Genomic DNA, 26,964 nt, shown 5'->3' on the forward strand with positions numbered 1-26,964 from the left:
ATGGGTGTATTTTACTTATATGAAAAATAAGGTTTAACAGCTGGCTTCTGCAGAACTCACTTGAAGGGCCCCGGGCATTCTCGTCACGAAACACATTTGCTTTATGTAGAGAGATCCACTAAACTTTACCTTTGGCATATATTAAATCCCTATCTTTGCGGATTAATGATGGTCAAGGTTAGTGGTCAATGGCAACATGGAAGGATCCATTTTTCTCGGTCACCTCAACTCTTGGAGATGCTCAGACTTTGAACTCCAACTGTGTTCTTAATACCACCTCACACGGCACTGAACCGTGGATATGCTCTGGTTTTCCTGACATACACACCTGTCATAAAGTTTGGTTTAAACATCAGGCACAATAAGAGATGGACAGTAGTACCTTTTGATAAAAGTAGAACCAGTACAATATCCTAAAAGAAAACTTAACCAATACTTGTCTTAAAACTTATCTAAAACTTCTTTATTTCTGGAATTTCCCATTTAATATCTTTACGCCGTAGTTGACCGCGAGAAGGAGAACTATGGGTAAGGATGAACAATCTCCTTAAAGGGTGTTAACTTCATCTATGGGAAAGGTAGAAAAATGAATACACCCAAGACGAGTAGGAGGATGGAGTCTGTGAGTTTCGGCGGAGTTGTCTGCTTTGGGAGGGTGATGGTGACTCTGACAGACAGCTCATACTCTCCTTAGTGGTGTTAGCAGTCAAACCACTTTATGTCTGCTCCCTCTGCACGGTGTCATGATGATCAAGTTTTTGGTAGTAATTGCTCTCTCTGTTCCACTTCATTATTTATTTCAGTGTCTGGGAACTGAACCCAGTACTTTGCTTATGTTGAAGATCTCCATTTAAAAATGTAACACCATCAAGTGTCACACACTGTAATCCCATCACTGGGAAGGTCTCGTATTTGAGGCTAGTCTGGGCTCTATAGTGCAGTCTTACCTCAAAAATAAAATTTTAGAAATATTAATTGGAAAAATAGGTTTAACATTATATCTTACATCTTTATAACTATTATCCTTGCATGGAAATGCAGCATTTACCTATTTAAGTAAATGGTAGAGATTCACAATTGGTTTTTAGTTGTGCTATGATGGAATCAGGACTCGCCAGTGTGATCGTCAGGCCCTAACACTGAGTTGTACCTGGAGTTTTGTACTTCATCACTCAAAAGAAGAAGTATTAGTAATCTTATGTTCTACCTGCCATAGTTTTTTGTTGATGTTTTGGTAGATGGTTTGTGTGTCTAGTGCAAAATAAAAATGGGAAAGTTAGTTCACTTTAAAACATACTTGGGGCTGAAGATGTAGCTCAACGTTAGAGCTTTTACTTTGCTGATGTTCTTTCATTTTTGGGTTTTTGAGACAGGGTTTCTCTGTGTAACAGCCCTAGCTGTCCTGGAACTAGCTCTGGAGATCAGGCTGCCGTTAAACTCACAGAGGTCTGCCTGCCTCTGCCTCTGGAGTGCTGGGATTATACTTTGCATGCACAGAGCCCTCATCTCTCTCTCTCTCTCTCTCTCTCTCTCTCTCTCTCTCTCTCTCTCTCTCTCTCTCTGTGTGTGTGTGTGTGTCTGTCTGTCTGTCTCTCTCACTCTCTGTCTCTCTCTGTCTCTCTCTCACTTTCTCTCTGTCTTTCTCTGTATCTCTCTCACTCTCTCTGTATCTCACTCTGCCTCTGTCTCCGTCTGTCTGTCTGTCTGTCTGTCTGTCTCTCTCTCTCTCTCCTCTCTAATGTGTGTATGTGTGTCCCTCTCCCCCCAACATCCAGAGTACTTGCAACTTGTGACCAAGGTGTCTGGTTACACTTGCTTGGCTCTAGTCCAGATTAATTCTGGAAATACTTTTAAAGAGATGCCGTAAGTAGAAGTCCAGGAGCGTAAAGGTTCAGGTGGGGTGAGTGCCCTCTTTCTGTGTGACCTGCCTCATCGTGTTCTTGAGTTGCTCCTTACAATATACAAGCTAGACAGAGGAGCACCTAGCTGACACACACATAGCCCTCCAATTCACCTCTGGAAGAAGCCAGAGGCTAACATCACTGTTGCGTTTGGGGGTGCAGTGCTGTTGAGAGAAGGCTGTGCTGTGTAGCCCAAACTGGCCTAGAATGGCCAGTGGTGGAGCCGTTGCTTCCTAAGTGCTAGAATTACAGGTGTGCCCTACAACGCCTGGCTCCTGGAGTTGGCTCTCATTCTGTACTGCCGTGTTGGAGGAGCTGCCGGGTGCCGCGTTTGTGTTTGATGGACAGAAGTGTGCATTTGATGTACTGAAACCAACTCTCAGGTTGTATTATGGGTTGGAGGACTAGGCAGGTGAGAATTTGTGCAGGCGGGAAGGACAGTGATGGAAACAAGGCTTCTCACACTGACCACTTGGCAGCACTAGGCTTAATTGCCTTGTTAAAAATTGTGTTTTCCTATTTTTTTTTTGTATGGTTTGTGGCTACCTTCCTTTTTCAACAGTAAGATGCTTGCTCTTTTAGGGAAATTTCAAACTGGCAGAGGAACTACCTGTCTTGTGCAGAAGTACAGAGCTGTTTTGTCATTCAGGAAGTAGTTTCTGAGTGTTGACTATTTCAGCTTTATGCTAGGAGTTTATAAACTGATCAGTTTTCTACTTGGCAGTCGGTCTCCTTGGCAAGACTTCAGTCTCATTTCGTATTAAAACCAGATCAAAAGAAAAAATGTTAGAAGGTGATGGGGGGGGGGTAAGGCCTCATGTAGCCCAGGCTAGCCTTCACCCCTACACCTCCTCTTTCTGTCTCATAAGCACTAAGGTTACAGGTAGCAGCATCATACCTGGCTGGTGCTCTCAACTGTTATTCGGAAGAAAGTAATCTAATTTTATATCCTCCCTTATGTACGCTTACATACTAATATCTCTATCCGTACTAGGGATATTATTAGTATTATTTTGCTTTCATTGCTGTGGATGAAGTAGCATCTCACTGCGTTACTCAGGCTGGTCTCCAGTTTCCTGTCTGAGCCATTTGAGCAGCTAAAATTACAGGAATGCACCACCAGAACTTTATTATTTTAAGCATATAGAAATCTATACCAGGGATATAGCAGTTCACTGCATTAAAGCAGATATATGAACTAGGAAAAGAAGGATGTGCTGAGAAACAGGCGCTTGGGTGTCGTCTTTGAACTTCTGTGAGCCTCATTTTCATCCACAAAGTTCATGGTTAACCCTCCCAACCCCTAAATCTCCTAACATTTTGAGTAAGATTTTACTGGATTGCATTCACAGCTGTCCTGGGCCACAGGCTGGGTACTCCTAATGTAAAATTTAATGTTTTTATCACTCTGATTTGAAATAAAATACCCCTAAAGACACCCACTTGTTATTATTAAGTAGATTTTGAACAGAGAGAAGCCCCACATCCCTTTTGATTTTCTGAGACAGGCCTCATGGAGCCCACACTGGCCCTGCACTCATTCTGAGGCCAAGAGTAAGCTTGACCCTCCTGAAGTGGGATCACAGGTATACACCGTGTCACCCGGCTTCCTGCATTCGAGGCAAACCCTCTCCTCTAGTCTGAGAAACTGCTTTGGAACAGCTAGTTGAACTAGAGGTCACTTGGGAGGTCACTGGAGGCGGCGTTTGCAGCCAAGGAAGCCCACTTTAGCTCCCAAGTCCTTGGGTTCAGGTTATCTTTTGGTGTTGTACCTGCCATTTCTAAAGCTGACTGGTGTTGGGATTCCTCGTTAACCGTCTATACTACAGCTCCTAGAGCAAGCGTGTGAGCCAGGTTTTGGTTCCTATAAGCCGCGTGATCTCTCTCTCTACTTAAAGTTCGCTGCATTAAACTGATTGGTGAAGAACTGGTTGAAAGCTTCTTTGGAGAATATACATAAGGAATGGTGTGATTGAATTCACTGTTTCAGAAGGAATATTGATTGGTCTTAATAAACTAAAGTGAAAAAACAAAATGTAGTTTTAGGTCTTTGAAGTGGCCCATTGTGTGTGTGTATGTTTGTGTATGTGTGTATGTGATGTATGTGTGTGTGTGTGGTGTGTGTTTGTGTGTGGTGTGTGTGTTGTTTGTCCATGTGTGTTCTGTGAATGTGTGTTTGTGTATGTGTGTGTTTGTGTGTGTGGTGTATGTTGTTTGTGCATGTGTGTTCTGTGAATGTGTGTGTATTTGGGTATGTGTGTATGGTGTGTGTGTGCATGTGTGTTCTGTGAATGTGTGTGTTTGTGTGTGGTGTGTGTGTTGTTTGTGCATGTGTGTGTGTATTTGTGTACGTGTTTGTGGTGTGTGTGGTGTGTGTGTGCATGTGTGTTCTGTGAATGTGTGTGTGTTTGTGTGTGGTATGTGTTTTGTTTGTACATGGGTGTTCTGTGAATGTGTGTGTATGTGTTTGTGTGTGTTAGGCCAGAGGTTGACTTCGTCTTCCTTGCTTGCTCTCTACCTTAACTTTTGAAATCAGGTCTCTCACGGAACCTGGAGCTCACGGGTTTGTCGAGCTGGCCGGCCAGTCACATGTAGCGTTCTCTTGCGGCTGTCTCCTTCTCTCCACTGCTAGTGCTGTACCTGTCCTGGGCCTGGCTTTTCCGAGGGGTCTGACCATTATGCTCGTTACAGATACTTCACAGAGCCATTCCTACAGCTGAAGTGCCGTTTTATGTAACACTTTTATGTTCTATGATGCTGTGTGTTACAAAGGGGAATGGGGTCCAGACCATGTGGTCGCAAACATACTAGAAATGGTAGACTCTTCAAGCTTGGCTTCTGGAAATGTCTCTTGGACTTTCTTGCTTAGGTAGCTTCCTCTTGGCCTGCTCTTTCCCACCCTCCAGAGGGGACAGACTGAATGGTGTGGACTGGATCCTGTGTGGTCTGTGAGGAAATGAGCAGCGATGTCCTGGAAGATTCCTTCATGCAGCAAAGGCCATGATGGTGGGATCTGCTCGTGCCCGTGTCTGTAACTGGGTGGGAAAGTTTGATGTGGTGGGCTTCAGAAGGCCAGACCCTATCGGGTGAGGGGCTTTGAAGGCTTTCCATAGTTCTCCCAGTTCCTCTGACCCACATTTTCTTGTCAGGCTACCTTTCCACACCTTTCCGGTCAGAGGGAGAGCTATCTGTATTTAAGAGTGAACTTAGTGGCATTTTTTCCCCCTTACATCATAGCTTAAGTTTTGCTCAAGTCTTAGATAATGGCTTTTTTTTTTTTTGTAGTTATAAAAGTAGAAATAGCAGATGGCAGCGTTGAGCAATCCTTGAACTGCTTGTAGGTGCTCCCCTGTTAGCACAGGGCTTTCAACATTGTCAGTCCCGGGGGAATCCTCTTGTTCTAGAGACCCTCTACATTCTGAGCTGTGTGATTGGAGCTCCTTCTCTCTGCTAGGCAGTGAAACTTTGGTTGTTTTAATCCTCTGAGGCACAGGACAGTGAGGATGGTGTCAGTCTCTCATGGTGAACCCCTTAGAGACACCCCAATAACTGAGAGACCTCGTGTGACCTTGAAGGGGGAAATAGGAAGACAGGCTAGAAGAGCTGTTTTAATCTGACTCCCCCGGCCCTTCCAGCCTCCACCCTCTGTTCCCAGCCCATCTCCCCTGAAATACTGAGCAGCCCCATGCTGGTAGACCCCTCCCCCACCGGGACAAACCTTGTCTGGGAGCACCAGGCCTCATTCACACCTGGAACTGCAGCTTTCCGCTGCCTGGCAGTGACCCCTGAAAGGCTTGCTGTGATTGGGTCCGAGAGGAGGGGGGCAAGAATGTGCCACAGGAAGGGGCTGACAGATTTAAGATGGTATGTGGGGGCAGGGCCCCGGAGAGAAGAGAGGCTGACCCAGGATGTCACTTCCTTTATGAGGTGTTCAGTTACCACATTAAGATGTCAGGACAGTTTGGGAAGCTTGTAATTGTCAATCTTCGGTTTTACTTCATGCCTGTAGTCAAAGTTATTGTAGTTAGTTCAGTGTTTCCCTAGTTGGTTCTTTCTGGACACATGGAGAGGGAGCCACTGTTGACAGCTCAGCTCCATTTGAAGCCTTTCGGCTAAGCTAGGAGGCTATATTAAAACATGTATAACATGTTTATAGATTTAACATTAAATATAATAAATATTTAAAATCTTGTAGTCTCTATGGATTTGTCTACCTTATTCTTTTATAAAAATTTTCATAATCTTTACGCACATGCACACAAATAAGTTTGATTGTGTGTGTGTGTTTATGATAGGGTTTCACAATGTATAATCCCAAGCTAGCCTAGAACTGTCTGCTATGCCGCCCAGAGTAGCCTCGAACTTGTGGCTATCCTCCTGCCTCAGCTTCCTGAGTGCTGCATTCGGGTTACAGGTGTGCATCACCACACCCAGCTTGCATGTGATACTTTAAAAGAACAATCCTTCATTGTGTTATAGTCTGGGAAGTAATTACTTTGAGCACGCTTCCTGAGAATGGTTAATTCCGATTCTCTTGCTTGCTCCTGTTTCCAACACTGTATGTAAGGGCTGACATGCAGGCATGTGAGCGTTTTCCACCTTCCCCCTGTCATGGGTCAAAGAGTAGACTAGCCAGCCAGATCATGGCAGGAAGGAAAATAAAAGTGCTGGGGTCTTGTTTCATTGGGCTGTAGGCTGCAGGGACAAACAGGGCTCAGTTCATGGTGGTGTCCTGATTTAAGAGCTCCCAGCCTCTCACTGAGCAGTCACTGAAGGGGTAGGGTACAATCATAGCCCCAAGGCCATATCCCCAGGGACTTACCAGCACAGCATTACCTCCTGAAGTCCCAGCACCTCCAAAAACCATGCTAAGCATCTGAAGCCTTCAGCTGATGAGTTTAGGAGGGAGGCAGGCATTCCCTACCCAAACCATACAGTGTGGAATGTCACCGTGCTGGCCTGGTCCTGGTCCTTTACTTCAACAGGAGCCCTAAATGGTTTCTGTTCACTGGGGGTTTTTCTGGGTACTGAGCTGGTCGCTTGCCCGGGGCTCATGGAGTTATAGCCCTGCTTTACAGTTTACTGCATGACAAGGCTAGTAGGTGTTGACTGACTTGATGACCATCAGGTAACCTAGCTGGGATTTGAACTCAGAGATTTAAATACGTGGTCTATTGGTGCCAAATTTCTTATCAACTGTTCAAATAAAAGACGATGGCATATCAAATCACATCTCAGGCTTGGGGGTTTCCCTTGACAACCTGTTTTTACACAGCACTAAAATATAAATATAGATAAATGTAGGGAGTGCAAGTATCTTTTCCTGTGATTGGCAGACACACGTGGACTTTGCTGGATCTGGGGACTGGAACAAACCCTTGAGAGACCAAATGACAGAACAGTTAGGACCAGTCCCCATAGCTGACCCTAGACCTGCTTGCAGCTCTGCCTTCCACTCCCTGGGGGCCATCTCCTCCTTAGCAAATGGGATGCCCATTGGGATTAAATTAATTACCATTGGACAAGTTCTCAGTTAGGTTAGGGATGTGGCTCCATGGGTAGAAGGCTTGCTTAGCACTTATAAATCCCTGGGTTCAGTTCCTAGCACAGAATAAACCAGGTGTGATGGCACATGCTTTACAAACCCAGCACTCAAGAGATGGAGGCAAAGCCGGGCGGTGGTGGCGCACGCCTTTAATCCCAGCACTCGGGAGGCAGAGGCAGGCGGATCTCTGTGAGTTCGAGACCAGCCTGGTCTACAAGAGCTAGTTCCAGGACTGGTTCCAAAACCACAGAGAAACCCTGTCTCGAAAAAAACCAAAAAAAAAAAAAAAAAAATAGAGATGGAGGCAAGAAGATCAGGGTTCAAAGTTACCCTCGGCTACATAGTGAGTTCAAGGCCAGTCTGGGCTTGATCCTTTCTCAAAAACAAAACAAAACAGCAAAGGAAAGAAGAAAAGAAAGAAAAGAAAAGATTGAAGATTGCTTCTCAAGACATTCTAGAAATAGTTACTATCATTTTGTAAGCACCAAGTATTGCTTGTTGGGAAAATGCGATTTTTGAGTCAAGCCCCATGCCAGTCTTTGCTGTTCCGGGGCTGAATAGCGACCTCGCACTTTCTTCTCTATGAACTGGACAGGGATCACGAGAGACCATGGGCCTCCTGATAGACGGTGAAATTTTGTTGTAGCCTGTGACCCTCTGGTGCTCTCTGACCTCTCCCCAGTTATATCACAGAAGCCATCTTTAGCTGGCTTGATTCCCTTTAAAATTTGACTAGGCGCTTACGAGGAGTTCACTCTCCCCTCCTGGGCTTGCTCTGCCCAGGAGCCTAAGAGGAGTTCACTCTGCCCACCCTGGGCTTGCTCTGCAGACCTCTCCTGTTTCTCTTTGTAGGAACGTGGGGATTTTAAGGTTGAAGGGAATCGGGACCACAGATGGATAGAACTGCTGCCCAAACTCCAGTGATTCAGCAACAATGGCTTAGACAAAATCTTTTTATATGATTGGGGGGTTAGAGGTTCATCATACTGGATGCCTTTAATTTTTTTTTAACATTTATCTGTGTGTGTGTGTGTGTGTGTGAATATGTGTTAAGTATATGTGTGCATATGTGCGTGGGGGGAGGGGGTCAGAAGGAAGCTTGCAGGAGTCTGTTCTTTCCTTCTACCCTGTGGGTTCTGAGGCCTGAGCTCTAGTTTTTGGGCTTGGCTACAAGCGCCTTTATCCACTGAGCTGTCTCAGCAGCCCCACACTGGTGTTTTTAAGATGGGAAAATTGTTATAGCGATCACTTTTAAAAGTCGACTAATTTCTTACTACAGAGTAGGGTTTCTATTGGTCTAAACCTCATCTTCTACCATTGCTATTTCTCAAATGCATAAATGGACTACAGTTTTCTAACTGATAGTTAGAACTGAAGCCACCTTCTGCGCTGGCTGCACTGTAAATGAGAAGAAGTGCATTTGATGTTGCAGGGCCAGGGTGACTGGAGTCTTAATGGAACACCGCCAACCAGTGCGTGACCTCTTGTGCCTTCTTTTAGTGTGACCGAGTGTGCTTATAAAATAGAACTGATTGATGTGACAATACAGGGCTTTATTGCTTTCAGTTTGCCCTTCAAAAGTCCATGAAACTCGGCCAGTATAGTCCTTGTAGGAGAAGTTCGTGGGCTTTTAGATTTTAGGTTTCATTAGTAAGATAGCTCATCTAGAATATTATAGCTTCTAGTTTTTAGCATCCTTTCAGATAAGACTTACCTTAATAGGTTTTAGATATTTTAGGCATTTTCTTTCATCTTGAACAAAAATCTTACTGTGTTTTTTTTTTCCTTCTAGGAGAGAGATGGAAAGGCAGAGTGATGGAAGGAAGCGGGGAGAGGAGAAGGGAGAAAGAGGGGACAGAATATTTATTTTTCAGTGGCTTGAGATAGCAATTCAAAAACACGTTGCTGTGGAAACAGACCAAAATAAAAGTAGCAGGAACTTTAGGAACTGATTATGGTTGTGCCATTTTCCCCTCCCACACCCCAGTGTCTGTCACGTGTTGAAAAGTAATAGCAAGCCATCCCCAGAACTGGTGACTTCTTTCTCGGAGACTTTTTCAGACTGGTAATAACTAAGTCTCACGAATTTTTCTTAGGTCTCTATTGTTTTAATGTTTTTTTTTTGCATTTGTGTGTGTATATGTACACATGTGTGCAAATGTGCATGTTATCACACATATGTAGAGGTCAAAGGAGAACCTGTGGGAGTCAGATCTCTTTTTTACCATGTGGGCTCTGGTGGTTAAACTCAGCCCTCAGGCTTGGCAGTGAGGCCTTTACCCCTGAACTGTCTCACTGGGCATTTTAGGAAAGGAAACGCAGAGATGAGGAGAGTCATGGATCCCATTCTGGCAGCGCCCACTGGTTATGGTGACATTCCTTGAAGTGAGAGCTGTTACTGGAGAGGAGTGATGGAGACTCGTACACAGCAAAGCTCTGGGAGGTTGAAGGATTGTTTCAAGACAGGGTCCCGAGTAATCCAAGCTAGCCTGGAATTTGCTCGTCGTGAAGGATGGCCCTGAACTTCCGACCCTCTACCCCACCTCCTAGATGCTAGGATTGCAGTCAAAGCCTCTGCACCCAGTTTTATTTGGCACTAGAGATGGAACTGAGGACTTAACACATGCTAGACAAGCACCCTGCCAACTGAACCACACCCTTGGTGCTGTGATTGGTTCACAGATGTATTTGTTGAAGTTCGCCATCTTAGTTGGAGTTTCCATTGCTGTCAGAATGAACACCTTGACCAAAGAGCAAGATGGGGAGGAAAGGGCTTGGTCTGCACTTCCATATCACTCTTCAGCACTGGTGGAAGTCAGGACAGGAACAGAGCAGGAACCTGGAGGCAGGGGCTGACGTAGAGGCCATGGAGGGACGCTTACTGACTTGCTTCCCATGGCCTGTTTAGCCTGCTATTCTTCTAGAACCTACAACCACCAGCCAGGGATGGCCCCATCTACAGCGGGCTGGGCTCGCCTCCATCAGTCACTAATAAGAAAATACCTTACAGCAGGATCTTGTGGAGATATTTCCTCGATTAAGGTTCTCTCCTTTCAGATAACGCTAGTATGTGTGTTATAAGATCAGTGGATATAAGACCAGAGATCAGGCTTACTATGCACAAGGGTTGGAGGAACCTGGAGAAGAAGAATTTAGATGGCTTAGGAGAAGACACTGGGGGCCACAGTTAGCACTTTTATGTGCCCAGTAGGCTGTTTGGAGAGGAAGGTCGCCTCATTTCCTGACTGATCACAGTCAGAAAGCAAACCGTTGGTTTGTCTCCAAGAAACATGACTGAAGGTGGCCAGACAGAACTGAGAAGTTTAGCTGTAAGTTTGTACAGTATGTGGAAACTCAGGAAAAAATATCAAGCCTTCTCTTTGCGATAACACTTCAGCTTAGCACTGGCTGGGTGCCCTTTATCCAGGAAGTTTAGGACGTGAAGTATTTCCAGTTTCAGATTTTCATTTTGGGATTTTTAGAGTATGTTTATATACATAATAGGATATCTTGGGGGTAGGACTCAAACATATATGTGAAATTCACGTACATTCCGTATTTTCCATATGCATGCAGCCTGGAGCTGATTCTATAGTACTGTCTTCATGCATTTCTTCGCGCTGCGATCCAGCACGTTAAGATGAGGAATTTCCCACTCTGGTGGCAGGTCAGCACTCAGAACAATTTGGATATTTGATACAGGATGCTTAGCCAGTATGCACACTCGAGCTGAAAGGCCCCAGTAAACTGGCACGTTCCCAGGATCACAGTCACCCTAAGTGTGCACCATGTTCTTTCGTGTGTATTGTGTGACTGAAATAAAAATGAAATCCTCTTTGGAGGAATTAGCCATGTGTGTTCTGGGGAGTAGTAAGTCCTGACAGTGTGATGAGCCTGTGATATTCTGTAAGAGAGGAAATGCCCCACTGAGGGGGATCTACCTCCCTCACGATCCCGGATTGGTCCCATTCAACAGGTGGAAAGACCCAGTTTTCCGAGAGTTCAACTTCTCAGCTTCACCCACCTCCCAAAAAGCAAGGGAGAGGTTGTAGTTCCTGGGTGAGATCTAGGCCTCTTATACGGTGGCACTTCTGAGAAGATAAGTTAACATTGCAAACATGGTGCAAATGGACAGCAAAGTGGACGGTGCTAGGCCTGGGGCAGGCCTGAGGCAGGAAGGTCACAAAGCTCAAGGCTAGCCTGGGCAAAGGAGTTAGGTGCTGTCTCAAAATTAAAAGTTGAAACAGGAAAGTAAAGGCTGCCTATAGCTCAGTGGTAGGATGCATGCCTAGCATGTTTTAGAAATGATTTCATTCTCTAGTGACAAAAAAAATGGCGGGAGGGAGGGAGGAAGGGAAAGTTGGGCGGGAAAGGAGGGAGGGAAAGGAGGAAGGAGTGTGCAGGCAGGAAAGGATGGGCATCAGCCTACGTTCAGTGTGGTTCTGGTTTGGAGACTAGAAAATAAGCATCGTGAATTCGAGTGAAGTGGTCCCAGTCACACTTCAGCTGCCAGTGACCGGAAGCTACCATCTTAGATTGATTGGGGGTTTTTGTTTTTATACAAAGATGAACATGCACATACCCAACCCCACCTTTTCTCCAGTGGTGGGGTGTTCACAGACACTCATGGTGACCAGGCCAGTTCTCTGTTGGGCAATTGAGGGCTCACTCCCCAAAACCTTTCGTCTCTTCCACTTCACTCAAGGCATTTAATTAAAAGAAAAAACCCCACACAGTTCTGATGCAGAGTTGTGACTGGTAAAAGAACCAATAAAAATGACCATAAAGTGCCCTACAAATAGAAAATGTTTAATAACACCACAGCGCTTTGCGGGCAAGGATTTGGCTCCTGGCTTGGGATGGCAGGCCCTCCCCACCAAGGCCTTTCTCTTGCTGGCTCTTGGCAGGCAGCACTTGCCCAGCAGGAACTCGCTGTTGAAAGGACTCAGCCCTCTGGGAGTCACCTGACTTGTTTCTGCTGCAAGAACATCTCTGGGAAGTGACAACCACAGACATGTAGACCTTTTATTGGTGACAACAGTACACAAGGAATAAAGGCCACTTTGGTGACCCAGGAGCCCAAAAGAAAACAAGGGAAAGACAGAGTAAAAAGACAACGCAAAGAAGGCGAGGGGGCCGCCCCCTGCACCCTTGCAGGAAGAAGCTACACCTGTGTGCAATTCCCTATTGATTCAGGTAGAATGGCCAAGGGACAGGACAAATTCAAGTCATGTAAATAACTAACCTGGGTGCCTATAGGGCAAGGCACTTCTCATCCGTTGAAGCAGACCCTGGGAAAGTAGCAGCCTCCCCAGGTATTCGAAGCCCACGGTGAAGGCCACAGACTCATGCCGTGCTGTTTCTTCCTACACATTTGTGCATATTTAATGCCTTCTGCATGGAATGAAGTACACGCCGGGCACTTTTCTATGTGAGATGCAGCAACAACAGTAATATTCATTCTTTTTCCTTCTGCGCAGTTTCCCAGAAGCCTCTTGATGTCGGCTCAAGCAGCCTCGGTGGATTCCTTTCACATTGTTAAATAAAGCAGTTCCACTTTTAAATCCTGAAAATAGAGACAGCACACCTAAAAATTAACCAATCCCGAAGTCTATACAGCTGAAAAGCTTTGCCTTTCAAAGGACATATTTACAACTGCTCTTGGCCTTACCGGAATTCCCAGCAGCCTGGCTCTTGTGCTCCCGGGTGGTTATTAAGTGAATGACATGAGCACAGGACTTACTGCTTGGGTTCCATGGGTTGATCCTATGACTATGAAGCGTCTAATTGTAAGGCATTAAAAGTCGAGGTGCTAGGGGAGAGGATGGCCCACATCTCAGGTGAGACAGGTGGGGTGATTGATACAAGGTCTCAGCATGTTCAGTACTTGGAACAATGTGTAATTTGGAAGTTACAAATTGTTTACTTCTAGAATTTTTCATTGAATATTCTCAGACCACACTTGACCATGGTAACTGAAATCTTTGAAAACTGCCTCACAGGTGTTCAGGGGTGTTCTAAGACCATAATGAAACTGGTAAGGTGGGACTGTGGTAGAGTGTTTGTCTAGTGAGCTTGATTCTCAGAGTTTGATCCCCAGTACAAAAAAAAAAAATCTTGAAGTAAGTATTTAATAGATTAAAGCTTGAAAATTCTGTTGTTTGGTGAGTGGCAAGTTGGGGGTCATTTATTCCCGATTTTCAGTATTCTCCTAAGAGTAAGACAAAGGACCCCGGAAATAGCTGGATATTTGTAAGCCAGTGACCACAACCGTCGCGTCCCAGCTCAAGCAGATCTTGGAACTGACAAAACTGGTCATTAAAATAGACGGAAGCCACCAAACCCGCCTTATGATGTCCAGTCTCCCCTGCCACTTGGGTCCCACGCCACAGAAGCAGGCTTTCACACGAACCAGTCTTGTTGACGTTGTTACAGGAAGGTTTCATGTGACAATGGGCAGGTGAAGCTGTGACTGGCTTTATCTGTTCTTCCAGATAAAGGTGGTCGCTCTTGCATGAGATTTATAAAATGTACCGTTTCCTAAGTTAAAAAAAAAAATGTGTGTGTTGGGGGTACAGGTCCATGCATGACATGGTACATGTGTAGAGGTCAGAGGACAAGCTTGGGTGTCATTCTTCACCTTCCACCTAGTTTGAGACAGAGTCTTGTGTTCAGTGCCCTGTAAACACGACTAGTTAGTCTATGGACTTGGGAAGCACTCCTATCCCCGCCCTTTCCCTTTGGGAGCTCTGGAATTATAGATGTAAGCTACTACATCAGGCTTTCTGTGGAATTTGGAGATCTGAGCTCAGCAAGTTCTTCACCCTCTGAGCAATCTCTGCAGCCTGAATTTCCTAATTCATGCTGGTTTAAATCAGGGTGGTGAACTCTGGAACACGTGTTAGCCAAGCTCCGGAGAACTCAGCAGTCTTTTTGAGGTCAGGAGAGAGAGAGACATTCAAGATGAAAAGAGGAGTCTGACTGGTCCCAGCCGTGGAGTCAGTGTTCTCCCTGACGACAAAACCTCTCTCCTGTGTAAGGTTCTACGTGACCTCAGTGATTTCATGCCACTGTGCTTCATGCAGGCCTCTCGTGACATCCCATCATGCCACCCAGAACACTAAATGAGTCACTCTGGGTGCAGGAAGCAGGGGCATCTTTGTGCTCTCAGGTGCTTCTTCTGCAAATGCTGTTTCTTTCTTTCTGACTCTCATGAAGGAGAGCTGAGGGGAACCTGCGGGATCAGCAGCCAACAGTGTAGGTCTACACGCCTACCAAATGCTGAATCATAGCTGAGTCATGGAGTTAACTTCTGAGAAAGAGAGATTGGCTGGTAGGGATGCAGCTAAGCTCCATCCTGCCCTGCCAGGCCATCAGATGGCCACCAACCAGGTAGGAGCTGACCAGGCCCATAAGGATCAAGAAATGATATCTGGCCAGGCAATATACATACAATCTGTCTCTTACCTGAGAACCTATGATTCTGTTTTGACAAAATATCTGCAAGTAAAATGCTTGTAAATTAGGTCAGAATAAATACGTGGAGAGAAATTATTTTTTAAAGCTTCGATTTGACAGCTCATGTACTAAAGCTCCAACTTGTGTGTCCCTGGTATAAATTTTAATATTAGGTCAGGTTCTTCAAACATATTTGTGTGTACTCTATAAAGTCATATCTATTGCTATTTCTATTTGCCATTTATATGTTAAGAGAGATAGAAAAGGGGGGTCTTGAAGTTTTTTTTCTCTTTAGGGGCCCAACACCCAACTCCCAAATAAATAAACTTATTCTTACTTATGAATGAATGCCCAGCCTCAGCTTGGCTTGTTTCTAGCCAACTTTTCTTACTTAAATTATCCTGTTTCCCTTTAGCTATGTTTTGCCTCTCGTCTTTTTACCTTTCTTTATTTCTTTTGTTCCCTCTTACTCCATGACTGGCTGTGTGGCTGTGTGGCTGGCCCCTGCTGTCTTCCTCTCCTCCTTTTCTCTCTCCTCCCTCTTCTCTTCTGTTTGTTCTCTCTGCCTGGCAGTCCTGCCTATTCTCTTTCCTGCCTGGCTACAGACGCTCAGCTCTTTATTAGACCAATCAGGTCTTTTAGACAGACACAGTCACACAGCTTCACAGAGCTAAACAAATGCAACATAAAAGAATGCAACACATTTTTTTGCATCATTAAACAAATTCTACAGCATAAATAACACATATTAAACTAATATTTCACAACAGGGTCTTTTTTATAATATACTTTACATGCATTGGACTTAATGTATTTGAGCCAGTGGTTGAAATTTTCTAATTATTTTTAATGTGATGTATGAAGAATAGTCCTTAAAAGAATAGTGGTCTGTAATGGTGGTATAAGCCAATCATCCCAGCTGCTTAAGAGGCTGAGAAAGGAGCATAATAACTTTAAGGCCCCCTAGGGCTGCAGATTCAACTTAAGACCACATGGGCAATTTAGTGAAACCCTACCTCAAAATAAGAAGTAAAATGAGGGCTAGGGATACAGCTTCATGGTAAAGTACTTGCTAGCATGCATGAGGCTCTGGGTTTAATCCCAAGCATAAAAAGAAGGTTGAATATTTTAAAGCGTTGGCATTAACATTTTCATAAAATCTAGTCATTTATTCTTTATTAAAATCCATTCCATGGGTAGAGACATTGCTCCATTGTTTATTACTCTCCTTCCCATGCCTAGTACATCCTGAGAGCTCAAACACATTTACAGAAAAAGCATATTTTGTAGTATCATTTAAAGTTAATTCTCTGCCGCCACCTCCCCCAGCTGAAAGCTCAAAGGTTTCCCCTAAATATTATAACCTCATCTGAAAATATGAAAACTCGTTTCTTGGTTTTACAGATTAGAAGTGAAAGCTTTCCCAGTAGCACACACAGGAAGTATGTTGTTCCTTACGCACATGCTGCCTACACCTGGGAGCCCGGCACAGCGCTGTCCTCCCTTGGGCCGGGGTGAAGACAGAGCCTGAAATTTGTCCCGTTCAATATTGCGTATGTTCCAGTTTCAATTGTTCCGCTCTCAGTTCTTAGGCCACAACAGAAAGCACATACAGCCCAGGTAAAGGCTTTCCTGGTGAGAGAGCGCCTGCGAGGCAGGATGAATCTCTGGCTGTGAAAGCCAGGGCTGGCAGGGATTTGCCGAGTAACCAAGACTTCCAGTCTCATGGGCGTTCTTTTCTGTATCTCTCTAGACATGGCTCTTTTCCCTTCCTGTTCTATTCCCATTTCTCCTGTATCATAACTCCCAGCCACATAAATACAACCAATAAGAACTGTCACAGACGCCATCATTTTGTTTCGCCCAGTCACCCAATGTGTAGGATTTTCTCTAAGGATAGGCACGCAGCAGTACTCACCCAATGTGTAGGATTTTCTCTAAGGATAGGCATGCAGCAGTACTGGGAATTTTGGAGAGAGCCTCTACAACTTTAGATAGGACAGTGTTATGATTGGGTTTGGGAAATACAGCAGTAAGAATTCTATACACGGTGCCTTAGAATACCAAGAGTTAAATATCCCCCGTGCACTGGTACTGGTCCAGGTGACTGCCTGGCCCCTAACAGAACTCAGTCTCTAAGTAAGTTTTCTAGAGAAGGGGCAGGAAGGGCTAAGATCCTTGTCTGGGTTGCTGTCAAGGTCTAGATAAACAACATGCTGTGTTTCGGAATGTCAGTAATGATGACATGAATTCTGCTTGGTTTCTATGAGCTTTGATCATGGTCCTACCTTTTTGATTTTTCATAACTATAGGAATTAAAATCAGTATTCTGAAGATGACTTAATATTTGAAAATTGGTGCTTTGTTCTAGTGTAGGTACAATCTTAAGGAGTTACCTTTTCTCCCCTGTATGTGTGTATGAGTGTGCACACACGCATGTGCATGTATGTGTGTACAGATGATTGCATACTTATGGAGGCCTGCGGACAACAGTGGTATCATCGTCAGGAACACCTGGAGCTCACTAATTAGGCCAGACTGGCTAGCAACCCCCGGTTACCCTCTGTGGCCACCTCCTGAGTGCTGGCATCACCAGTCTCTGTGTGTAGCTACTCCCATGTATTTTTATTTTTATAGGATTCTGGGGATCAAATTCAGGTCCTCAGACTTGTAAGGCAAGTGCTTTATTGACTGAACCATCCCGCCATCCAGACCCTTCTTTTCTCATATAAAGAATGACATCTGAGGCATGGGAATGGTGACGTTTGTAACCGCAGCACTAGGGAGGTGGAGGCAGAGGATCAGTTCAAAGTCATCCTCAGCCCTAGAGTGACTTTGAGACCTGTTGGGGGTGCACGGAACTGTGTCACAACTCTCCTCCTTCATATATAATGAATGATGTTTGGTATTATATACTATTTAATGGCATTTAAATATATTTATCATTTATTGTATTGTTCGTATATTACACTTAATTTTCTTTATGAAATACTGTTTTCAGTTCTGAATGTTCAGAGGAAGAAAAGTCAGGAAAGAGGATTTTGAACCAAGAGATATGGTAGACAGAAGGAAGTACACGAGCAAAGGCCTCCCAAAAGAGGGCATGGACATTCAAGGATACTCCAGAACAAAGGGCTCTGATCTTGGAGCTCAGAGTCTGGGGGGAAGTGGTGAGAGGGAAAACCAAGGGGGCTGGGAAGGGTCCCATCCTTATGTCAAGTCCACGGTGGAGATTTCAGGTCTTGGGCAACACCGAAGGCAGGGGCAAAGGAGAGCAACTTGCTCCTCCTCTGGTGTTTGTTGTTTTGTGTTTTATAATTTCTGTCTCATTGACATATAAACTGGGTTGCAGAGAGGTTGGGTCAAAGGGCCCGGGGTGAGGATGGTAGCGAGGGTGAGACATTGGTAGAACTTTTGGTTGATTTTGAGGGTTGAGGGAATGCAGAGTCACAGGTTTCTGCCATAGCAAGGCAGACAGACCAGGAGTCATTTCTAGGAACGGAGATATGTCTGGGATACCCATGTGGGCACTGTGCTGAGTGAATGGCATCCAAGTGGGCTGCAATAAGGCAGATTCAGAAGCAAAGCAAGGGGCCCATTTGCTTAGTGCAGCCTGGAGCTCTAGGAAGACGAGGCGTACAGTGTGTGTTTGGATTCCCTTAGGGAGGCCTGTGGTCGTCTTGGCAAGGGAGGTTTGAGGAGGGGCAGGTGTACTGAAATTCGGGCTGCTGCAGGGTGGTGTGGGGTGCCCTTCTGTGTGCTGTGAATGTTTTACTGCCATTGGTTAATAAAGAAGCTGCTTTGGCCTATGGCAGGGCAGAATATACCAAGGCGGGAAATCCAAGCAGAGATAGAGGAGGAAGAAAGGCAGAGTCAGGGAGACGCCATGTCCCTGCAGAAGGAAAAAAATGCCAGAACCTTACCAGTAAGCCATAACCTCATGGCAATACACTGATTAATAGAAATGGGTTAATTTAAGATATAATAGCTAGCTAGGAATGCGCCTGAGTCATTGGACAAATAGTGTTGTAGTTAATATAGTTTTTGTGTGATTATTTGGGTCTGGGTGGCTAGGAAACCAAAAAGCAGTCTCTGTTTACGGGAGGGTTCTGTACCTTTAAGAAGGGAGACTGAAACTGACATAATCTGAATGAGAAATCTGGAGTCAGGACATAGCAGGACTCTGAGGGTGGGTCACCTGACTGGCTATGGGTTGTCTTATTAACGCTTTACTGTACTTTTCAAAAGATACGGGCAGAAAAGATTAGCCCAGGCTAGACCAGTACAGCACAGCCTTTCCGCTAGGCCAGAGGAGACCCTGCCCAGCGGGACTTGTGTTCCAGAGGTGGGGGAGGCGGCAGAGGAAGACTAGAATTCTGTCACTAAAGGATCCTGGCTCCCTGTTTGTTCCAGAAAGTTCCCAATCAGCTTGAGTTCAACTGGAATTTGAAGTAATCCAGAGTCAAAGCTAAGGCTCTAGTTCTCCATTGCAAACACAGCCGTGGCCGCTCATACCTGTCACCTTACTACTTAGAAGCTGAGGCAGGGCAAGGGCTGAGAGTTCAAGGCCAGCCTGGGCTAACAGCAAAACCCCGTTGATGACCCAAATATGTAAAGGAACACATAAATACATATAAACTGTTGGGAAACATTGCTGAAATAGAGAATCCCATAGCGACCTTCTGCGCAACACACCAGGCCTGGGGTTTCTTGGAATTAAAATCGTCTTTTGGTCACATTACCTGATTTTAAGGAGGTACCTGTGTGCAGAAAGGGTCACTGTCTAGGTTTCAGGCTGAGCTGGGCATGTGGAAACCTGATGTATGAAAGGAAAAAGACCTCTAGTTGTTCCCCAACCTTTTTTAAAAAAATATTTATTTATTTATGTATTATGTATACAATATTTTGTCTACGTGTATTCCTGCAGGCCAGAAGAGGGCACCAGACCTTATTACAGATGGTTGTGAGCCACCATGTGATTGCTGGGAATTGAACTCAGGACCTTTGGAAGAGCAGGCAATGCTCTTAACCACTGAGCCACCTCTCCAGCCCCCCCCCCAACCTTTTTTTTCCTGGAAACAACTGTAGTTTTTCATTTGTTTGTTTGTTTATTATTTATTTTATTGGCTTTTTATGACAGGGTTTCTCTGTGTAGCCCGGGCTGTCCTGGAACTCACTGTGTAGACCAGGCTGGCCTCAAACTCACAGAGATCTGCCTGCTGCTGCCTCCTGAGTGCTGGGGTTAAAGGTGTGCGCCACACTGCCCAGAGTATTTATTTTCTTATGAAACTCTTTTAAGAGCAGCTTTGGGTTCATAGAAAACTGAATGGAGAATTGGCGCTCCCATGGATTTGTCCCTGTGTAAGAAGAACCTCGCACACTGGGTTTGGGGGGCCCTGCCCCAGGAGTTAAGATGCAGAAGCATGAAGCTTGAGGATTCAGGGCTAGGCTGGGCTGCATACAGAGTTTCCAGGCCAGCCTGAGCTACCTAGGGACATCCTGTCTCCAAAGATAAGAAAGGTAAAAAATGAAGAGAGAAAGAACAAGGAAAACCCGTCAGTCCCCGTGACTGGGGCTGCACACTGGTTTCAGCTGGGACACCAGCTCAGCTGATATGGGGTCTATACACATCAGTGTCCAGAGCTTCCGTGGGGGCTTCTCTTGTACACTCTGTAAGTCTGGATGAACGTGTCCACCAAAGAGGGTCACACTGAAAGCGGCACTGGAGCCCTCTGGTCCCGCCGTGCACCCTCCTCCTCCCGTGCATTCGTTCGTCTGTGGTAGTCCTCTTCCGTGTAAACATAACAATTTGTTTTCCCATCTCACCGTTCCGGAAGAGCCTGTGGTGCAACCTTATTAATAGGTTTGTTTTGGTTTGAGTACACAAAAGGAAAATTTAGTCACTGACCTGGAATTAATGACTTTAAAGCAGCAAATCCCTTAATTTGTGTAATTGTCCTTATCTAATGCCAGCTTTGTTCTCTTCTCTGTCATTATTCCCACTCCCTCTTTAAAGCTCTCTGTAGTTAATATTTCAGCAGGAACTTCTTTCTCCTTCTTTGGCCATGAAGGAAAAATCCTGCCCTAGGCTTGCCCCTCCCTAATGACTGTAAGGTGTCTCCACCCCTCCCCACCTCTCCACTCCTCCCCATCTCCCCTCTCTACCCCCCAACTCCCCATCTAGGAAGAGCCCTTGGGCTTTTGAAGATATCTACTACAACACAGGAGGCTAGAGGCAGCCACATTAAAGGGTTAGCGGAAAGGCACTCTGTGGGAATAAAGGGGTTAAAGCCTCCCCCCCCCCCCGTGTTCACAGCTGTCCTTGCTGGGTCCATTATGCACACACACCCGTGCTCACAACTGTCTTTACTGGGTCCACTCTGCATACCCATGTTCACAACTGTCCTTACTGTGTCTACTCTGCACACACACCCATGCTCACAACTGTCCTTGCTGGGTCCACTCTGCACACACATACCTGTGCTCACAACTGTCCTTGCTGGGTCCACTCTGCACACACATACCTGTGCTCACAACTGTCCTTGCTGGGTCCACTCTGCACACACACACAAATGCACTGCTTTAAAGTCAAGGAAAGTGGGCATTGTATGATTGGGTTCTTGGGAAGTTCTTGGTAGAGGAAATTCAAAATGTGCAGGAACTAAGATGCCAGTTAGTCAGGGAAAGGTCCCCTCTCTTAAGTGCTTCGTCCATGAAGCCATGAGATGGAGCCTCTCCTGGGTTCCCAGTGACCTTCTCCATGCCTTGAAGCAAAGACGGAGAACAGGGAAACCGGCTTGGGACTCCAGGAGCACCTCTGGTCTGACTTTTGCCTTTTCTCGTTTTACCACTTGCTTTTCTAGAGAGTTCTTTTCTGGTAACAATATCAGCAGTTTGGTGTTATATTTAGACTTTCTAGTGCCCATGAAAACTGTACATAAGTATTTAGGAAAAACCAGACAGCCGTCCACACCTGTCCTCCCTGAAGCTCTCTTGGGGCGTGAGTCCTACCTGGACCACCCACCTACATCACAACCTCAGAGGTGGAAAGAACACGGAAGTCCCATAAAGTTCCTTGTGCGGGGTGATGTGGTCTCCTCCTCCCATTGCTCCAGAGTCCCCAGGAGTGAAAGCAGCACGTTTGTCAAGTCGAGGCTGTTTTCCAGCTGCTCCCTTTTCTCGTGTGTAACTGTCACAATTTCACGTGGATTGTGTTTTCACCTGACCTCATGCCTTGGCATCATGGGATATGTAGTCCAGGGCAACGAGAACCCGGAGCTGTGGTGACTCAGATCAATAATTGGCACATTGTTCTCTGCTCCTTATCGAACAGCCACTGTGGGCGCCAGAAATGACAGCTGGCAGTCAAGGTGGCAAGGTCCCCACCCTCTTGGAGCTTAGACTCCAAGGAATTAGATGGAAAGAAGGGCGAGCTAGACAACAATAAGGAAATATTACAAGACAGAAAGTGTTCTGAAGAAATGAATGCAGGGGACCATGACAGGTGGCCAGCCGAGGAGAGGGCTGTGCACATAGGCTGCTAGGTAAGGAGTCCCACAGTGGTATAGTGGCGCTCCAAGGATGGCCCCATCAGACCAAGGAAACGGTTCGTGGAAGCTGACCTGAGCCCTTCTTCCCGAAGGCTAGGAAGGGTAGGAAAAAGAAAGATCCACACGAGAAGAAAGGTTCCCACCTCCAGGGTGAGTCAGCCAGTGCCACTGTCAAAGGAGGTCTTTGAAGACTGGCAGCTAGGGTTGGCTTGGTGTCTAGAAGATAGGGTGTTTTCTTGCTGTCATTGCTTGTCGGGGAAATGAGCCTTGGTATTCAACCTCTTTGTTGAGTCCCATCCCCCTCTTTTTAGTGCAGCTCACCTGGGCTGGCCATAGATACAATGAGAACAAGTTGGGCTGTTTTTTTTTTTTTTTAAATATTTATTTATTTATTGTGTATACAATATTCTGTCTGTGTGTATGCCCGAAGGCCAGAAGAGGGCACCAGACCCCATTACAGATGGTTGTGAGCCACCATGTGGTTGCTGGGAATTGAACTCAGGACCTTTGGAAGAGCAGGCAGTGCTCTTAACCTCTGAGCCATCTCTCCAGCCCCCAAGTTGGGCTTTTTTGGTTTTGTTTTCAGAAGAAAAATGACCTTTGCAGCTCTTAACAGCACAGGTAGTTTGTATCTTGAATTTTTCACAAATGAAAAGAGACTAAAGTTTAACACACAGACATGTTAAAATGTCAGAGTAGACCATGGTAAATGAGCCGCCTCTGGCTTCTGCCTGCTGGTCCCTGTTTTCTTCTCTAGAGACAAGCATGGTTAGTTTCCCGTGGGCTCTTCACAGCTCATTCTCATCACACGTGGTTTCTGGAAGGTAGGTTTTTACCAGAAGCTAGGATGGGAAGCCCCTGCTTACAGGTTCGGACCAAACAGAACTCTACGGAACACACTAGAATAGTGTCTACGGTGAGTTTGGAGGTTGGTGTAAGCCAAAGCCACAAACAAAGCATGTTATGGGATGAAACGGAAATAAATGTACTGTGAAATTGAGCTAATTCTGTCTGCAGAGACAGGATGTTTGGAAATGAAACGAGACCTTGAATTTTCTCATCTTATACGCATGAGAGGAATCTTTTGGTGTCCTTCCTTTTCCGGCAGACTAGAAAGTGAGAAGGGCCAATAAACTCTGCCTCGTGGGGCCCTTCACTCAGGCGTGTACACACCCAGCAGAGAAATAAAAGCCCAGGCAGGAGCTGCCCCCAGTGCCAGGAGGTAGGCAAAGCCGCTCGCTGTCCCAGGGTAAATCCACCTCCTCAACCCTCCATGGGGGCACTAGTTACTGGGTGCCTGGGGATCTTTGCACTGGAAGTTGTCACCGTGTAGCAGCCACAGTGTTCCCCTTCCTGCCCTGTTTTCTCTAGGACCACTGCTAGGGCGTCCCAAGCCCTGCTCGGATGGAAGGATTCCACAGAACTGTGGGTTCTAGGTTGTAGTTTGTCCCCTGTGAAAGCTGCGTTGTCACACTGAGCATGCTCAGACCCCAGAGCCCAGGGGTGCTTTGTAATAGAACCCACAGGAGTTTGCTGCCTTGTGCCTTGATGGTGTCCCACACAACCTGGAACACTGCTGGCAGATTTTCTTGCTTTACAGGACAGGGTATAGAAGATACCCACAAATTGATGGATGTTTTTTTTTCTCACAGAACCACACACAGCCTTCCTTAAGTACAATTTTTTAGATTTTCATGTCTTTACACACCAGCCCTGGAAGAATGTGGGTTGAGGGTGCTATTGTTTTCATTATATTGATGCAAAAAAAAAAAAAAAAGAGAGAGAGACTCAAAGTAGTCAAGTCCTGTGACAGTTTCAAACAGAGACTAAGCCGTTGTCTGTAATAATTCACCCTGAGTTAGAGGAGACACTAGTGCTACTGTATGTAAAAAATATTTAATTACGTGGGATCTCAGGTCAGGTAGGTTTGGGGAATGGTGCCATCCTCTTGCATAGCCGATACCTATTTTGCATGTCACACTATACACTTGTGATCTCAGAGATGGTTAAGTTGGGGCAGGATGCTCAGGAGTGGCTAGTCTAGACTATAGAGACCCTGTCTGGGAACAAACAAAACATCCAAAATAATACAGTCAACGAAAGAGAGATGCCGCTTTGGCTTGTTCGCAGTGGGCTGTAGTCAGGGGGCGCAGTGTGTGCTCAGCATACACAAGCCCTGGGCTCAATCCCTGACAAGACAGCAAGGCACCTGTTTAACTAATTCAGTGGTTCCCAGATTCCCTAGGTTTTTAGCCCTCCCTCACTCCCACTTGGCAGTTTGTGGTATCCCAACTTCTCCTAACACGGTGAGAGACACATCACCACAGGAAACAGGCAAGTTCTCACCAACTTTCAAAGAGTTCTTTAAACTTGTACTGTTTGAAATAATTACAACAATACAGAAATTCCAGAAGTTCATACAGCTGCTAATGAGTGTTTTGGCTTGGCCGAATTACTCAGTCTACATAAACTTCTTCTGAGAATGGTATAGTATTGATTCATGGTACTAGAAGGACAGTAATGGGTTAAGAGTACTGACTGTTCTCCCAGAGGACCCAGGTTCAATTCCCAGCCCCTACACAAGGACTTAAAACCTCTGTGACACCACTCCCAAGGGATCTGACACCTTGTCAGGCATCTGAAAACCCATACATATAAAAATAAATTATTATTATTAAATTTAGGAAATGGTAGTGTTCGTTCACACATCCTGCTCATTGACTAGGTTAGATGGGCCAACTTGCACACAGCCCTTGACCCCATGTCTAACACAAGAAGTGCTCAGAAAATGCCAACGTGGATGATGCAATTCGTGACCTCTGAGCAGACTGCCTCTTCAGAAGACTCCTGTCTTAGACTCTGTCTTGATTGAAGACAGCAACAGAAAAGTCTGGAAAGAAATCCTTCAAGCTCTGATTACGTTTGAGAAAGTAGGTAAAAGTGTCTCACCCTGTGTAGCTGGAGAAAATCATCTCCCTGGCTGTATTAGTTTTTAGACTTCTGAAGCAAAGTGCCACACTGAGTGGTGTTCTGTAGCCAGAATTTCTTGTCCCACAGGTCTGGAGGCTTGAACCTGGAGACTGAGGTGTTGGCAGGTGGCTCCTTCTGAGGGTAGTGAGGATGAATAGCTCTCTCCTGTCTAGGAAGAGTTTAGATGAACTGGAGTTGTGTTGCTTTATGCTTTTTTTTTCCTCTTAGAATTCGATTCTTTCAATCACCCTTACTAAGGTACATGCTAGTTAAAATGGACCAATTTTAAGTAAATGCACCAAGTATACAGTTAGTGGATTTTTAAAAATATATGACCCAGTCAAGAAATACACTATTTCTACCATCTTAGAGGCTTCCTCCTGTCTCTGCGTTGCCTGTTTCCTTGCTCACCCAGGGACCATCCCAGTTTCCATTGCTGTCCTATGTCCTGCCACACATTAACTGAAGCTGTCCCCCCCAGAGTTTCATATAGACAAAATTATACCACATATATTTATTTTTCTGGCTTTTTTTGTTTATATCTACTGTGTGTGTGTACAGGTGCATAAGCTTTTCTGGGTACAATTACACATGTATGCACATACATGTGGAGACCAGAGGACATCATGTGTTCCATAGATGCTGTCTACCTTGTTTTTTAACTGGCCTAGAGCTCACCAAGTAGGCTAGGCTGGCTAACCAGGGGTTCTCAGCAATCCAGCTGTCTCTTCTTTCCCTGATCTGAAATTACAAGCAAGTACTACCGTTCATTCGTTCATTCATTCATTCAGTTTTTTATTTGTTATTATATAATGAATTATATATATTATAATATATAATATTATATGTATATACATACACATATATTTTGAGCATGGCTTCTCAGAGATCAAACTCCAGTCCGTGTGCTTACAAAGCACACACTTTACTGACTCAGCTGTGTCCCCAACTTTGTCAAGAGTTCAGTACCAAAGATTCTAGTCACCATACCCACCCTCAGAATTCTGCAGCTGCTAGAGCACAATGTCGACAGAGCTCCCTTTAATACATTGCTCCTGGAGTTGGGCAGTGGTAGCGTGTGAGCCTTTAATTCCAACACAGAGGAGGCAGAGGCAGGCAGGTCTCTCTGAGTTCAAGGGCAGCCTGGCTTACAGAGCGAGTTCGAGGACAGGTTCTGAAGCTACACAGAGAAACTCTGTCTCTAAAAAAATAAAAACAAAAAGAAGAAGAAAAAGGAGAAGGAGAAGAACAAGGAAAGAAAGGAAGGAAGAGAGGGAGGGAGGGAGGGAGGAAGGAAGGAAGGAAGGAAGGAAGGAAGGAAGGAAGGAAGGAAGGAAGGAAGGAAGGAAGGAAGGAACCAACAAACCACTACCACCACCAGCAAATCCCAAACAATTGCTTTTTTTTTTTTTAACCGTGCCCATGGTTCCATGTTCAAAACCCGTGACTTGGGTCTGCCTGCCTGGGAGGAAAGTAATTCTTTTCCCTATTCATGAAAGGGGCTGTGTTTGCTTGTCTGTTTGCTTTGTTTTTGAGACAG

At 45.3% G+C, this 26,964-nt stretch overlaps 1 protein-coding gene across 4 annotated transcripts in view; it reads left to right on the plus strand.

The window, feature by feature from the left end:
* Window positions 1-26,964, plus strand: part of Kctd1 (potassium channel tetramerization domain containing 1) — a 206,379-nt gene that overhangs the window by 105,573 nt on the left and 73,842 nt on the right. The gene's annotated exons all lie outside the window — the stretch shown is intronic.

The sequence above is a fragment of the Chionomys nivalis genome, chromosome 14, assembly GCF_950005125.1.
Source record: "Chionomys nivalis chromosome 14, mChiNiv1.1, whole genome shotgun sequence".
Lineage (NCBI taxonomy): Eukaryota > Metazoa > Chordata > Mammalia > Rodentia > Cricetidae > Chionomys > Chionomys nivalis.